Source organism: Propithecus coquereli, unplaced genomic scaffold (assembly GCF_000956105.1).
Source record: "Propithecus coquereli isolate 6110/MARCELLA unplaced genomic scaffold, Pcoq_1.0 Scaffold25, whole genome shotgun sequence".
NCBI lineage: Eukaryota > Metazoa > Chordata > Mammalia > Primates > Indriidae > Propithecus > Propithecus coquereli.
The window spans coordinates 8,742,153-8,759,286 of record NW_012148063.1 but is presented as its reverse complement, the minus strand read 5'-3'; the positions used below and the strand labels follow the sequence as shown (position 1 = coordinate 8,759,286).

At 45.9% G+C, this 17,134-nt stretch overlaps 1 protein-coding gene across 1 annotated transcript in view; it reads left to right on the top strand.

Moving 5' to 3' along the window:
- Nucleotides 1-5,712: 5,712 nt before the first annotated feature.
- AGPAT4 (1-acylglycerol-3-phosphate O-acyltransferase 4) overlaps nt 5,713-17,134 on the top strand; it is a 105,806-nt gene continuing 94,384 nt past the window's right edge. The window contains exon 1 of the mRNA XM_012646843.1: nt 5,713-5,826. The gene's annotated coding sequence lies outside the window, so the exon portion shown is untranslated. The remainder of the gene's footprint in view (nt 5,827-17,134) is intronic.

Here is a 17,134-nt window from a genome sequence, read left to right as displayed (position 1 = left end):
TATAAACCCAAAATGCATGGAGTATAGATGGACTTTTAATGACAATACTTTGTAGAATGATCATGATTTTAAGTAGAAATTCTTTTTTTTTTTTTGCCATTTTCATGCCAATATCTTTTTTTCAGACAATATAGTGGAAAGGATTCTGAGGTGAGAATTATTAAACATTGAACCTGCTTCAGTTCTGCTCCCTGTCTGTCGGAGAACCCCGGACAAGCAAACACAGCCTCCCTGGCCTCTGATGCATCCTCGTAAAATGAGGAATTTGGACTAAAATCAGTGCTTCTCAAGCTTTAACGTGCATGTGAAGCTCCTGGGGTGTTGACTAAATGCAGTTTCCAGTTCACCGGGCCTCGGGCGGGCCTGAGATTCTGCCTTTGCAACAAGCTCCCAGGTCACAGAGATGCTGCTGGTACAGGGTCACACTCCAGATAGGTCACCCCCAAGGTGTCGTTATGCTATAAGCTTTTTTTTTTTTGAGACAGAGTCTCACTCTTTTGCCTGGGCTAGAGTGAGTGCCGTGGCGTCAGCCTAGCTCACAGCAACCTCAAACTCCTGGGCTGAAGCGATCCTACTGCCTTAGCCTCCCAAGTAGCTGGGACTACAGGCATGAGCCACCATGTCTGGCTAATTTTTTCTATATATTTTTAGTTGTCCATATTTTTAGTAGAGACGGGGTCTTGCTCTTGCTCAGGCTGGTCTCGAACTCCTGAGCTCAAACAATCCGCCCGCCTCGGCCTCCCGGAGTGCTAGGATTACAGGCGTGAGCCCGGCCTCCGTTATGCTATAAGCTTCAATGGTTACCAGATAAGGAAGAGCATTTATGTCAACAGTTGAGAATGGAAAGTGTTTATTTTAGAAAATAAATACAGTGTTACTTTTCTGTTTATAAAAGTAATACATGCTTGTCATGGTGGCTCACGCCTATGTTCCCAGCACTTTGGGAGGCCGAGGCGGGAGGATCGCTTGAGGCCAGGAGTTTGAGACCAGCCTGAGCAAGAGCGAGACCCTGTCTTCACTAAAAACAGAAAAAATTAGCCAAGTGTGGTGGCACATGTCTGTAGTCCCAGCTACTTGGGAGGCTGAGACAGGAGGATCGCTTGAGCCGAGGAGTTTGAGGTTGCAGTGAGCTATCATGATGCCACGGCACTCCACCCTAGGTGACGGAACAATACCCTATCTCAAAAAAAAAAAAGAAAAACGAATTTATTTTTTTCAAAAAATCACACGATATGTAAAGTGCAATGAAGTGAAAATCACCCCAAGTTAAATACCACTCAAACTTATGTGCTTTCTTTTCACTTGGTTGTGAAGAATATAAATGCTAAGTTTCTGTATTCATGTTGTATTACCTTCTCTTTTCAAATCAGATAGTCACACTGATATCTTTTTCAATTTGCTGCCCATCACTTGGGCATTAACTGATTTAAATTCACTTCCTTCGACTGTAGTAGATTCGCTCCTGCATCGTGTGATTTCAAGTCTCTCATTGCCGGGTTCAGAAGAGGGGAGTGGATGACTTTTCAGTCAACCCAGCCATGCCGAATTGATCTGAGGATGTCTGAAAGAGAAAAGAGCTCAGTGAATACAGACAGCAAATCTTAAAGTCAGCGTTAAGACGCATTAAGAGCTGATGATCCACAGAGGGTTCTGCAAATGCATTCATCTTCTGGGAATGACTTATAATAATAGTTGATTAAGGAGGAAATTTTGTCTGGTTCTTTTGCACTTTCTTCAGTTATAGTTAATGTTAAACCTATTCGAGTGTACCTGAAATTATTGCAATAATAACGTGACAACTTTAAGAGTTTTTTGGTTATTAAAAACATATATGACAATTTTAAAAACTCAATTAGAGTTTATGGAAATATACAACTATTAGATACAAGATTATACATTCTAAATATTAAATTAACTTTATTATTTATACTTTGTCTTGTCTAAGCAGCCACAATTCCTAATTTAGCATCCAATAAAGTAATCATAATTGCAAATTTATCTTAAGAAAAATTTCATACTATATATATAGATTTATAGGAATATCTATATTTTATTTGCACTAGGCAAATAAAAACCCTGTCAATGTGTAGATAACCATGTGTTAAGAGAATGGTCAGTTTGAAATCATGCCATTAGTAACTCAATTAGGTAGCACAGCAGTTAAATACATGGTGTGTAAGTTCACATTTTAGACAAATGATGCCACAATTTTAAGTACAAAAACTTAGGTTTAAAAAAAGTTTCTGAAATATACAGATTTCTACCTCACAGAGGACTCCGAAAATACTTTAATCTTTGGGATTTAACATGTCATAATCATCACTGATTATTCCTTGCTTTTGTCCTAAATTGCCCTTGAACACTATGCTTTTAGAAACCTTGGGTTATTTGTTATTTAATGAAAATCTTCTTCTTATTGTAAAACTCATACATGTACATTGCAGAAAGTTCTTCAAAATGCAATAAAATATAAATAAAATAAAAATCATCGTCAATGTCACTGTCCAGAAATAATCATTGTTAGCAGTCTAATGACCCCTTTACACACTATATTAGTTTCCCAGGGCTGCCAGAACCAGTTACCACAATTAAAACAACTGAAGTTTATTTTCTCACAGTCCAGGAGGCCAGGAGTCTGAAATTAAGGCATCAGCAGGGCTGGTTCCTGCTGGTGGCTCTGGGAGAATCTGTTCCATGCACCTCTCCTAGCTTCTGGTGGTTGCCAGCAACGTGTGGCTTGTAGACACATCATTCCAAGTTCTGCCTTCCTCATCACATGGCCTTATTCTCTGCGTGTCTTTTCTTATGAGGACATTGGACCTGCTGCCCACCCTAATCCAGCATGACTTCGTCTTTGCTAATTACATCTGCAAACACCCTGTTTCCAAATAGGATCATATTCTGAGGTTCTGGGTGGTCATGAATTTTGGGAGGACACTTATTCAACCCACCATACACAATATAATGTATATTTGTATAATTATAACAAGGGGATCATATTTTATGTATAGCTTAGTTCTCTTTTCAGTTAGGATATCATGAGTCTCCCTATATCTTTCAAAAATAGGATTTTTAATTTCTGCGGAGTGTTTCATCATATGAATATCACATCATTTACATAGTCAACCTGCTACTTCGGAAACTCAGATGGTTCCCATTCTTTTCTATCATAAATGGCTCTGATGAATATACATGTACCTAAACCTTTGAATTTATCTCGGCTTATTTCCTTGGTATAAATCTTTTTGAGTTGAATTATTGGATTAAGGAGTATGAGCATTTTAAAGGTTGAGGAAAATTTTTGCTTAGTTGAATCTCAGAGATTGTGTCCATTTACCGTCACCAGCAAGAGAGGAGAGAGCCTGTCACGTTCCATCCTCTTTACAGTAGCATTAAAGTTTTTGGAATGCTTGACAAGTGAATAGGCAAAATAATGACATCTCTTCCTTTGTACTTGTATTTTTATGTAAAGTTGCATCTTTTTCTGTTTGTTTATTGGCCATTTATATATCCTTTTTTGAGTTATCAGTTTATGCCTTGTATCTACTTTTAAATTTTTTCTTCTCTATCGGTATTTATTTCTCACTGTCTCACTGATGAATATACGTTCACTCCTCTTAGAATTTGCTGTGAGCTAAGTTACTATGTACACATGCCCCCCTTCCCTGTTCTCATTCTCGGGCCACCTCTGACCTGTGTACAGAGGTCCACCAGCACCACCACTCGTGTCACCATGGCCGACATGTCTCTTTCCCTTCTAAGACTTTGAGCACTTTGGGGCAATGTCCACGTCTTACTCATGTTTTCGTGTCTTCAGCAACTAGCACAGACGCTCAATAAATATGTGTAAAACTGAATCATTAGATTATGATCTGGAAACGTTCACAATATCTTGTTAAGATAGAAACAGCTAAATAAGTGCTTATCAAATAAGGATAGATTCTGAAGGGGACTCTCAATAAAGTGCGTAGCATTTAACCCATGAACGTTGTAGTTCTCTAAATTCTTAGAAGTAGTAATTTTTTCTCCCATATTTCTCAGCTATCGCTGAGATAATTGAGACTGTGGGCAACGTTGTCTAGATAGGCAAAGTGTTAGCAATAATAAGCATAACAATAATTATAACCATAGTAATGGAATAAAGACATTAAAGAATTGAGATCGGAATGAGTTGCAATTGTCAACATTTTAAAGTTTCTATTGTTTCCATTGAAATAATTGACTATACTTGTAATAAATATAGCACAAATGTGTGCAATTTGTAGATTTTGAAATAAATTCCTATTGAGCATTCAACTGTGAAGAACAGTCAAACTCTATTTGAAAAATACTTTGAAAAGCCCTAGTGCAAAGTTTCTACCAAACCTAGATGAAACAAATGGATTATAAAACAGAATTAGAAAAGTTATGAGAGAGAACTCTTAAAATTGCATTAGCTGCAAAAAACTTTTCATAAACATCTTTATAAGCATTACTGTCTGGTCAAATTTATTTTCACATAGATACTAAAACAAGCAGTTGCCACGAGTGGGCTCTCCGTTCTAATCCCAGATGTCCTTTATCCTCTTCCCCACCCTTGCTTTACCCCTCCCCAGTCCCCTCAAAATGCCACCCACCCTGAAGAACCCAGTCCAACCCTGTTTCCTGACTTCCAAATGCCTCCCCATGGCAACCAAGACAGCCCTTTCTGCCCTCTCTGGCTTCTTTACACTGTTTTTGACACTTTCTTCACTCTCGGTAATTGTGCAATGTGTTCTAGCTATTTGTGAGCAATTTATTTCCCCCTGTAGGTTGTAAACATCTAAAGAACGGAATGAACCCGGGAGTCATAGGTAAATCCTCGCATTTGTGACAATGGCTGTAACAGTTATTTGAAGGACATACACCTTGACCATTTTGAGACTGAAATAATTTTCTGGGAATATTGGAGACCTGGCATTTCTGGACTTTCAACAGCCTGGCCCCTTTTAAAGTTGTGAGGACACTCTTTTATTATAAAGCTCTGCCCAGACCCTCTAATCCCCGTCGTGTAAATGCCACGTGCACGTGCGTGTGCGCCTGTGAGTGCGCGCGTGCCCGCGGGTGCAGCGGGAAGCAGCCTCGGTGCCCGGGCTCGGACGGAGAAAACGCACCGCTCGGCCTCCAGGCTGCTTTCATCCTGTTCGTAACGTCTCCATCTGTTGTGCGTTAAGGCTTATTTTGTGGAAGGTGCTTCTGGGCTCCTCGGAGGGGAAGCAACCTCCTTCCAGCACGGCGGAGCGAGGAGAGGTGAGGGCGCTTCAGAGCGTGGGCCTGTCGCCAGACAGATCGATCCTGTACCTGCCGAATTAGAGACGAGCCGACCGGGGCCAATTTCCAGGTCGCAGCCCAGGCGGGGCCGGAGTCCGTGGGCGCCGAGGCCGGAGGGGCCACCGGCTTGGGGACGCAACAGGGTTTGGGAGAGGGGGGAGAAGGGAAGGCCACTTGGCGGGCTTTGTTTTGGACTCCGGCAGACGCCGAGCCAGATTGCAAACGCGAAGCCAACCGGAGCGCTCGCTCGCGCTAATTGGAAGGGGAAGGGAGTGACTCGAATTACACCAGCGCGACCTTCCCTCCCGGTAACTGCTAACTTGTAGCTTTAAAAGGAAGTGACATGAGTGGGGAGAGACGTCAGCTGAGGACCACTTTTTTTTTTCTTCCCGAAGGGTCCACCCCGGGGGTGGAGTCTCGCTTTTCTCCCCAGTGGTGGCTGACTCGCAGCCCCGTAAACTAGTGGCGGTCTGCGCCCGGCGGCTCCGTCCAGGTTCTGGCTGCGAAGTCCATGTGCCCGGGGCTGCCAGGAAGCAGGTAGGTGCTGCTCGCGCCGGGCCCAGGCACCTTCCCGCTGGGTGTGGCCGCGGCTCGCATCGCTCCCGCCTCGCTTCTCCTCCCCTCGCCGGCTGTGCGGGCTCCGCGGGCGGCGGGAAGGGCAGGGCGCGGCGGGGCGGGCGCGGCGGCTCCGCGGGACCACCGCGGCTTTGGGCGCCGCGCCCGCGCCCCTCTGGGTGGTGACCGCGAGCCGCTCTCCTCGGCCTAATGCGCCCCCGCCCTCCCCTCCCGGGTCGGAGCCTCCTCTCTGCCATCGATGAAGCTGGGGAGAACGTTCTGCTACATGCTGCTCTCTTTTGTGTCATGCAACATGTTCTTCCGTCTCTGACGTTTCTATGGCAACCACAAAAATACTACACGAAATGCAGCCCTGCTAGAAATGGATTTATCTGTATTTCGTTTCTGGTTTGCGGCTTGCTGCGCTCGTCGCCGCTCGGGCTTGCGAGAATCCGGCGTGGCTTTGCGGCTACCCCTCCTCACTCGCATTTTGGTTTTTCCCTATCGCGGGAGGGATGGGGGAGGGGAGTTGTCAAGGAAACAGGCATTTGTAATTACCTCTTTATTTACCTACTGCTCGGCCTAGGCATTTCTCCATCATATCTAGGAATTAAAGGAGGAATACTTGGTTGTTTATGAAAGACTTCAGTGTCTGGTCTGTGTTTTTAGGAAACCTAAACACTCACCAAGATGTGATGCTGACCCCGTGACCAGGCTGAGGGGAAGTAACACAGAATGCTTTATGGGGATGAGGTCCTTGGAATAAAGTTTTAGAGACTGTTTGAGAATTCACACTGGTAAAATGGTACTGCCTGCCCGGCTTTGCCTAGAAGTCTCAGTGTTTATCAGAGGGGTCCTGGCTCTGGTCTGAACTTCGCGCGATATTGAAGCTCAACAAGTATGAGTACCAAATTAACTACCCAGTACAATTCTCAATTTTCGTTTTTCTGCCTTGTCCTTAGATGGAGTTCCCACGCTATTCACTCTCACTAAGGTGAGAGCTGATAGACGTTTCCTGTTTCAAAACTGTGGATCAACCTGTCTGTGCTTATTAGTCAACCACCCTGAGTTGGAAAAGAAGTTATCTTGAGAGAAGGGAGAAAGTGCGTGCGTGCCTGCCTGTGTGTGTGTTTGGGGAACTGTGAAGATGGCGGGGCAAATGAAAAGTCCTAAGTTAAAACTATTAATACTAAATCTTCTGAATGTTCTCCATGGGGAGAAAAAAAATTGATTTTCAGAAAAAAGTATGAGATGAGAGAAAATGATTGTCTACCTAGGAATAAGCAAAGTTGAATATAATTCGAATCAAATAACACATCTCTTCAAAAGACATAGTCCCAGTGGGCCTATTAGCAGGTACCAGTTAAACTGATGCTTTTATTCAGTACATCTAAGGACATGTTTGTTGATGGACACCATTCTTTTCAAGGGCATCCCAGATTACCAAATTAGCCTTTATAAGATTGATCAGTAGTAATCCCATCCTTGATTCTTAAAATTTTCTGTAATTTTGGTTAAGGTTTGTGAAGGTCACTTAGCCCTCATCATACCTTCCGGCTATTAAAGCCAAAAACATTACTTAGAAACCTCAGAGTAACCCTGCGCTGTCGAAGCAGGAAGAAGAAATGGTTTTAATGAGGTTTTGTTCCCTGAGCGCCTCATCTAGATGTGCTATCATCAATGTCTTATAAAACTTACTATGATGCAAGAGGTCTTAAGTATTTCAGATACAAAAGTTATCTGAAAATGGGGGTTAAATAGCATGCACGAAACTAGAGCTAAATGGAGTAAAGAGAACAATTAAAAGGGCATAAAACATAGAAAAGTATCACTAAAAAGAATGTGACACATTTTGGAAAGCCCATGTTAGTACACATAGAGAAATGGTTGGATTGTAGGTTTTGATGTTTGCAAAGAGTTCTGAAGGCCGTCGTGCTAAGTTCCTGCTTTTCCAGCCTGAAAATTGTCCTCAAGGATGTAGATTTACCACATGACCTTCCAAAGCAGCCTGACGGTGTGTAAGGGAACTTCTGCGGTGGGAGTACTCTTGAGTTTCTAGACTCAGGAATTTCACAACGAAAACCCTAATGGAACGGAATTTAAAGGAAAAGTAGCAAGAACCTTTGGAAGTATAGAAAGAAAGAAAGAAAAAAAAACCCAACCAACCAACCAAACAAAAACCACTTTTCCACATCCAGATCCTGAGTAGAGGTTAAAATAATCGGCAGCCTTGACCTGGGGAGGGACTTGGAGCTATGAACGTAGAGTGAATGTAGGGTCCACGAAAGAGGCTGGCTAGAGGTAACACCAGCGAAGTCACTTCTAGAGTGACAGTCATCATGGTGTTGGGATTTCACTGTCTGCGGGGCTCTGAACTGGGTGCCGTGAAGCTGGCGAAGAAGGTAGCAGCTGTAGCCTGTGCTCTCGTGTTTAAAGTCCTCCGAACGGGTGGCAAAGCGAGTGATGAGCACACAGCTGGGGAGGAGGCGAGAGCATGTGAGGGGATGTGGAAGGGGGATGCAGTTAGCCTGAGATGAATACTAGGAGGAAGGACTTGAAGGTGACATAGAAGCTTTGGAGGAGAGGAGGCAGACGATTCAAGGCAGAAGGTGAGGTGTCCCGGATAACAGAGATGGATGATAAGAAATGGATCTTGGTTCAGGGTTCTTATTATAAGCAGGGAGAAGTCAGTCTTTCGTGTGGAATAGAGCAGGTATACTCTGTACTGGTTGAAAGAATAAGAAGTAGATATAAAGGACAGAATCGTCTTATAAATCAGAACGAGAAAGGCTGTTAGAAGAAGAATAGGAAGTAGAATCGTTTCTCATCCAATAATTTTTTAGCTGAAGCTCAAAAGCTAAAGGCCGGACTTAAACCCAACTTTAAACAAAACACTGGGGGAGAGGGAACCCCAAACTCACTCACGATGTCATTCTAATAATTCCTACCATTGCCTTTGCTTTGCATTGAGGGGTCCTCAGAGGAGGGTGTGGTAAACATAATACACTTTGTGTGACCTGCTGTATTCTGAAAGGGAGGTCTGACGGGTATGGGAAGAAGCTGAATTCACATTTCTGAATGGTTTTTAACATCTAAATATTTGGAGAAACACATGCGATCAAGCCTGGTTTAGTAATCGTCTAGCATCAGCCAGAGCCTGCGTAACTAATTCATCGGTCTTTGTCTGAGACAGTGAATCAGTTTGAAACGTAAGTGTTGGAGCTCTGAAATCTGGCTTCATGTATGGGTTGGAGGTCTTCAATCACTGCCAAGGCTGTGTGAAAAAGAGGAAGCTTAAAGCACGAACTCGTTCTTTCAACAAATCCTTCTTGTGTATCTATTATGTGTCGGGTCTATGGATGCAACTGTGAGCAAAACAAGATACAGTTTAAATAGTTTCAGATTGCAAATATCTGACGGGTTTTCAAGGGAGATCCTGTGACTGGCTGATTTCCATTTTCTTTTAATGACTGAATAAGAGGAAATGTCTTAAAATAGGAGCAATTTTTGTTGAACATTATCTAACCTGTCCTCTTCCAAGGTGCACTCTTGCTTCACAAAGATTTCCTACCTGTTTCATTTTTGTCTTTATTTTGCTCCTTCGATCTGGTTTGCTGTACTTCTACCTTTGACCCCAAGTCCGACCTGTCAGTCACCGTCCGTTCAGTCATTCACAGAGGCACACACTCACTTGTCATCCATCATCCATGTATTCATTTATTCAAAAACAGTGTCGATACCATGTCTTAGGCACTATATGTTATGGGTATAGCAATAATAGGAAACCAGTTCTGCCCTAAAGCAGCTCAGGAATGAACAGGGAAACTGATGTGGAAGCAGCCCCTTAAACCAGGGCATATTACTCTGGATCCAGGTGTTTATTGGCTGTGGCACTGGATGCGTATTTCACTCAACAGTTTTATGCGTAGCCTGTGCTGGGCAGGCATAGAGCAAGTGGTTAGCTGTTGGCTGTTCTCTGTCTCATAATGTTCTTGTATCTTCCATGTTGGTTGAGCATAAGGATGGTAAACGTTTGTTAATTTAGTAAACGGGAAGAAGAGGGGTTTGTGACCCTGGAGATAAAGCGGAATAGGAGGCTTGCGTGTCCTCTTTCTGAAAGAACAAGCTGAGTGGGATCATCTCTCACAGGTCCCCTTCAGAGAGTTACTTATAGATTTCCAGGGGACTATAGATCCCCCTAGATGGGCCCAAAGTATAGCATTTTAAAAAGGAAAAACCCCTACCTGCATCCAACTATGTGCCCATTGGGTTACTGAATACCCTCGTGTCCTTCAGAACTTGTTTCCCATAACACGTTGCGAGTCTATGTCTTGTTCCGACAAAGACAAGTGGGTTTCAATCCCTTATAGCTTTCGGCCCTCTCATATAGGAATAGCAGTTCACCAGAAACTCACGGGGAAGCTAACTACCCAACATAAAGATGGTTAGGACCTTGTTGCAGTACTTTCTCTTTGTGTTTCCTGATGTCATGAAGCTCCTCTAGTAGAATTGTTTCCCCACTTAATTTCCCCCTATTTATTGCTGTATCCATAATATATGGTGCCTGAGACATGACACTCAATACATTTGTTGAATAAATGGATAGATGGATGACAGATGGGCGTGAGCATGAATGAATGAATGAATGGGGACTGAAAGGTAGGACTTAGGATCAAAGGAAGAAGTAGAGCGAACTGGATTGGAGGAGCAAAATAAAGACAAAAGTGAAACAGGTGAGCAATCTGCCAAAGAGCACGCATGCACCTTGGAAAGGAACGCAATGCCAGTAGAGTGGTTTTCCCCACATCAGCCTGAACGTTATAAGGGCAACAAGACAAAGTTCATCTGGAAAACCACATTCCTCTGCTTGGCTGACCTTGGGAGAAGACGTTTAGCAAGTTCTCCTTTTTTTTTTTTTTTTTAATCTCAGATGAGATCAGCATGAAGCTGTTCCCGATAACTCTCTTGGCTCACATCTGTCCCCTCTGCTTGGGTTAGACGTAATAGCTATTCATGGTCATTTCTACATAGGATCCTGCAAGAGAAGAGGTGCCTTTTGAACTTCATGGGATTTTGAAGCTGGACACAGAAATTCCTGCAGGATGTGATTCCTCAGTCTGGAGGAAACGTGCAGAGGCCATTGGAGACCCGGAGGTGACTGGGCCGTCTGTAGGATATATGAGAACGATGCCGCCCACGTTTACTGAAGCTCCCTTGTGCCAGTCCATAGACTTCACATGTATTAACTCATTTTGTTCTTATAACAAACCTAGCATGTAAAAACTATTATTTTATCACTTTCCATTTCACAGATAAAGATTACTGTGATTAAGCCACTCACCTACGACCATAACAAGTAGCAAACCCGACCACTGCTTGCCAGAAGCCTGGCTCTGGGTTGCTACCCTTCATCTCTTGCTGTGGTGTATTCCTCAGTCTGTCTCCAGTGCCTGACGCACAGCCTGGTACATAGCAGACACTGCAGTGATGTATTTTTTATTTTTTTTTAGAGACAGGGTCTCACTATGTTGCCCAGGCTGGACTCAAATCCTGGGCTAGCTCCCAGAGTAGCTGGGACTACAGGCTGCTACCACTGCACCAAGCTAATATATTTGAAATAATGAACAAATTTTCTACCACGTAGACCTATCCCTTGCATGCCTTTCAGCCTAGTTTTTAAGAGCTGCAGCAATACTACAAGGAAGAGTAGTATTTTAGAACTTGGAGAAAAACTAACAGCAGTGCTTATAAGATAAGCTACTATAGTTTTCAGGGAGTGTTGTTTTCCTTGTGGTTTAGCCAGAGATGTGAGATGTTGGGCGAAGGAAAAGGGCCATGTGGTTAAAATATGTGAGTGACGACACACTACATACATTACATTAATGTGAGCTGTTCTCGACAGCGGTGTTTAATGCGGATCTCAACACGGACGGAACTCACTGAGGAGCTTGCTCCTAAGGATACCTGTGGCGGCTGCTCTTAGTTCCTAGGCTGTGGGCGGGTGGAGTCAGACGCTTTCTTTTCTTTTGTTGACTTTCAACAAATCCATCACTGAATTTAAGAGCAGATCATTCTCTGAAAACGACTCTGCCAGTGCTTATCTCAGACAAACTTTGAAATGGGAATGAGGAGAAGGGAATTGATCGAGGAGTGAAATCTGGTCGGTTGCCCATCCCCACAGGCTCCTCGGGAGCTGTCAGTTCTCTGCGGGCAGAGGTTAACCGAGGCGGATGAAATTTTAAAGAACTGTCTGTCCGTATCAAGCACCTCTTCTTCCCAGGGTGCTGTAGCCATCAGCATACAATTGATGCCATCATCGCAAATGGCCGGATCCCAGGTGTAAGTCATCCGCTCTTTCCTCCTCTTTCCCTTCTTTTCAGCTGTGGGGAGGCCAGGGCGGGAGGAGGCTCTGCAACCCCGGGCGCCCACCTCCCTGCCCCTGGCCTCTGCTTCCCCAGCGTGCTCCTTCCACCCATTCCCCCTCACAAACAGTGGCTCTTTCTAGACGCAGAATTACATCACATGACAATGATTCCTTTATGGTTCTAAATAACTGTGCCGGGTGCTCACTGAAGTCACGGGTTTTAATTGCACCATTTGTGGCACAGAGCAGAGCGCCCGCGCTGAATGTGTGCTGTGTCTTGGAGATACACAGAAGTCAGGCAATCGGGTTTGCCTAATCTGCTGGCCTCCCAGCCAGGTCCTCCCAAGGTGACATTCCTTTAGGGCAAAGTTTCTCAATCTCCACTGTCATTGTTGACATTTTGGGCCACGTACTTTTTTTCGCGGGGGCTGCCCTGTGCCATACGGATGTTTAGCAGCATTCCTGGCCTTGCCCATTGTGTGCCAGTAGGAGTCCCCCCACCCCTAGTTGCGACAGCCAAAACTGTTCCAGACGTTGCCAGATATGCCTCAGAAGGACAAAATCACCTGGAATGGAGAACCCCTGGTCTAGGGAAGTCCCACACCGGACTCAGCTGGTGATCTGATGGCCCCTCCCACGCCCGGATCTGCCCCACTGAGCCGCTTTCCAGAACTCTCGGCAGAACCACCTCCCTCAGGTAGAACAGGTGAACACAGGTAAAGGAGGAGTTGAGAGAGTTGCTTGCTTTATAATCCTCACTCTGACCTGCTGGTTTAATTCCCCATTTCCTCGACCTTCACAATGAGTGAATGCGTCCACCGCCCAGGCCTGGGGAGCTTTTAATTTGCCTCCTAGAGCCCACCCAGCGACAGCTGTTGGTGCTCGAGCCTCTCCCTCCCTTTCCGCCGCTGGCGTTTCTCACTTCCCTAAACCAGCCGCCCTGCTCCCTTCAGGTAAGGCCTCGGCTCCCCAGCCCTGCGGGTCCTCAGCCTTCCAAATCCAGTCCCCGGGGAGCCTCGGGGTTCCAAAGCCAGCCCTGGGTGACCCTCGGGGTTCCAAATTAAGTCCCTGGGCAGCCTGAAGTTTCCAAATCCAGCCCCGGGGGACCCTCGGGTTTCCATAACCGCTTTGTCCTCTCCAGGACTTCCAAGACTGATGGGTGTGGGGTGTCTGTTATTCCAACTTCCCACACGAGTCCATAATCCTCCTGTAGCATTTTTACTGAACGCTTGGGTTCCGCCAACCGTTTGCCGGGTGCCGGGGGTACAAAGATGAACCGGACGCAGCCAGTGCCTTGAGGGGCCTGCTGCCTGGAGGGCGAGACGGAAACCTAACTGGACCGTTCTGACGCGGTGGGATGAGGAGTGCGCGGAGCAGAGCGCCGCGGGGCACGGCGAGGGGACCGTGCGTGGCCTCGCCCAGGCTGGGGTTTTGGAAATGCTTGGGGGTGGGGGGGAATATCCGTACTTTAGGTCTGGGAGGCCGTGTGCTCGCTGCTACTGGAGGCCGGAGGTGCGAGGCCTGGCGGATGGCGAGGGGCTGGGGCGGGACGTGGCAGAGTGAGCCGGCCAGGCGGGCACCTCATCCAGGAGGCGACAGCTGAGGGTCCTGGCCAGGCCTGGGTGGGGAGGTGCAGGTCTGAGAATCCAGTGGGATTTGGCAACTGGCTTTACGGAAGGCCTCTCTGACACTCTGGGATAGTAAATACAGGAAAAAAACTATTTTTCTATGATATTCTTCCCAAATGGGCACTTAACTGTATTCTGCTTAGTAATGCGGTCATTTATGCACTTTAATAATCAGCATCCTTTATGCAGCACTTCCTACCAGTTGCCGGCTTTACGTAGCACATCTCATTTCAGTCTCGCTCCAGTCCTGAGGGTTATGAATTATTTCCTCTAATCTGATTTGAACCTGAGGCACAGAGAGGTTTAACTAACTTTCCTAAAGTCACAGAGCCAGGAATACCTGAGCACACCGTGGCTTTGCTCTGTACACGATTGTCAAACAATCACGTATACTTGTGATGCATATTCTTGCTTTTCCTGAAATCTCCCTAAATTTTCTCTTAGGGTGAAAAGACTTCCTGTTGTTTTAATATGTGCAGAAATTTCCTATCTTAACCCTCCTTGAATCATGTGGAAATTTAAGAAGTTACTTAAGACCAAATAATATAATGAAGGTTTTGTGGTGTCACTGAAATCCTAATCTGGCCTCCATCTCTGGAGTCGTGGTAGGGTTAAAGTTTGAGAGGAAGTGGGGGGAGAGGACCATAGAGATTTCTTAAAATGTGCTTGATTCTTTTGATTATTCCTAGTCATTCCAACTTTTGCTCTGTTAGGACTTGCCTCCACCTTCTCCATCCCTTCCGTCTTTGCAAAGGGCTGAACCATTGTTTGTCTTTAAAACAGTCTGGTCTTCGGCCGGAGCTTGGCTCTGCTCCCCGGAGAATACGCACCTTCCTTAAACCTGTGCTTTGTATAATGGGATCTAGCTCGTCCTGGGGCTGCAGAGCAGGCCTTGAACTGCCTTTTTGTGATACTGGTTCCATCTTGTGACACAGCGTCCCCATCTGTCCTGGTGGGAGGAGGAGTCCGTTAGTGAGAACCTGGAGACGTGGCCCCCTCCTTCCCTACCTGCCCTCCTTGAGCAGCAATGTAGCCTGGGGGCCTTTGAGGACTGTGAGTAGCAGTGTGGCATGCCCAGGAGCGGGGCTGGGACACAGAGCCCAGGCCACCTCCTTGCCTTCGCGGGGCTCGCTCCCTCTTGTGTGTGTTGTCCTGGCTTTGGGAGCCGGCCTGGCACATCCTCTGTCCCAGCGTGTGTGGCCCTTGTTTCCTGGCCTGGGCAGCGGGGAGTCTAGGGTCGTTGCAAACTTCTTAGCCAGGCGCCTCGTGCTGGGGCCATTTTGTGGTGTGGCAGGGCGTCCCCAGTATAGAATGAACGCGACTGTCTCGCTCCTGCATCCATTTTAATGAAAGATCCAAGGGAAAAGAACTTTTCAAAAATTAAACAGGGTTATGCTGTGACATAACATGCAAAGTTTATGTGAAATTTTAAGACAACATCTCAGAGGACTAGGGGATTTGGACAACTCTAGGATAAGCTGTAGACCCCTCACTGTCAGAGACTCCGCCGCTGAAGGGAGAGTTTCTGCAGAAGTTTTTGAGAAGAAAGAGCTGCATGATCTTTAAGTAACTCTCTCTGAGTGGAAGGGTGGCTTCAAGGTCCTGCCCTCCCACCGTCCATCTCCACGTGGTGAATCTAAGTGTTGGGGATGGGGGGCAGGTACGAGTCTCCCCTGGGAACATGCTTGCCTTTGCTGTTTTTCCTTTCCTGTCTCTCTCCTCCTGGTGGTGTCATTGAGGGAGGGTTGCTTGGGTCTCTGTCCCTCGGCCTTCTCTTGCCTCCTTAGGAATGATCCCTTCTCTGGATTAGCCCGGGGCTGGCTCTATGCTCTCTGATCCCTCCTCCTCTCCCTTTGCCCTGATGTCTCCTGGGCAAGGAACTGCTGCCTTAGCTCTTCTGCCGACCTTCTACCGAGGTCTTTCACCACTGTTTTGTGATAAGTTACCCTCGTGTTCTCATAAAGGCTTCTCTGACATGGGGTTGTCTTTTGAAATCTGAACAAAACACGCATGTGAAATTTGCCAGTTCAAGTCCTAACAAGCCCCCTACATGTGCCCATCCCCACAAGGGTCTCACACTCGCCAGAGGAACTGACAAATAACAGAACCTAAACTTCCTGCGGGAAAGTAGGAAGGGTGGGTGGAACTTTTTGTAACAGATGAAAGAGGAGAACCCAACATCCAACTGCCCCAATAAACCACTTTTTTCCCCCTTTACAGTAAGACGTTGGCAGAGAAAATCTGAGCTGTGCTCTTTGCCCAGGGACAAGCAAACCGAGTTTTATTTGAAATATTGGAGAATAACGAAGGGTGGTGGGCTTTGTGTGTGTGTCTAGGCTCTCTTTAAAACCATGCTATTAAGCATGACTATGAAGCGACGCTTGACCCAACATTTCACAGAAGTCATCTGGAAATGGAAATAGTGCTGTGAAATCATTTAGGTGCTATGAGACCTGCACATAAGAGTGACTTTCTATTCCAGTGAAATTCATTTTAGAATCTGCCCGTGCTGTAGGGCAGAGGGGTGGGCATTATGGGGTGGGGGCTGCTGAAAGCAGGAAAAGAAACTCCTGACCACAGAAGTTCATTGTCTGATTCTGGTTAAGCCAACAAGTGTGCTAAACTCTATCACCCATTTAGGAGACGGTGCCATCCACATCTGGGGGGACAGACTCAACCAAGTGGAACACAGCCCCAGATCTGAAGTATGAAGTGAGCAAAATGTCTTGTGCTCTATTAGGCTTGATTTTACCCTGAACCTACTCACGCAGCTAACTGCTAGAACTACTGACTTAAGCTTGGGTGTCTACTTCCCTGGGTAAGTAGCGGGAAAGCAATGATCTATAGCAAGGTGGGAAGAGAAAGAACAGTCAATTAAAAGATTAGTGGTTGTTGAGGCTCCCACAGATTCCAGCAGCAGGAGGGTCCTGAATCGTCCGTGGTGTGGCGTGTTCATCGTGCTCTGCTTACTAAGGTGGCAAAGTGCAAATGACACTTGGAAAGGTCACCATCAAACCAAGTTTTGTTTCCTTTATCATTTGGCAATTTAAGTTACAAATTTTAACTTTCCAGACAATTCTTCCATTCAAAATACCTTGTTCCTCCACTCACACAGGAGGAAGGAGATTGCTGTGGGTGACAGTCCAGGTGGGCTGGTGGCCGCCCCCGCCCTGCAGTAGCCTCCTTCCTGGGACCTGTGCTCCGAGCTGGCTTCGAAGCACAGAAGTGCAGTGTCTTGGAGCATCTATTCCCCATTTAGTTCCTGACCATGACTAAAAGGGAAGGAATGGAGAGGTTA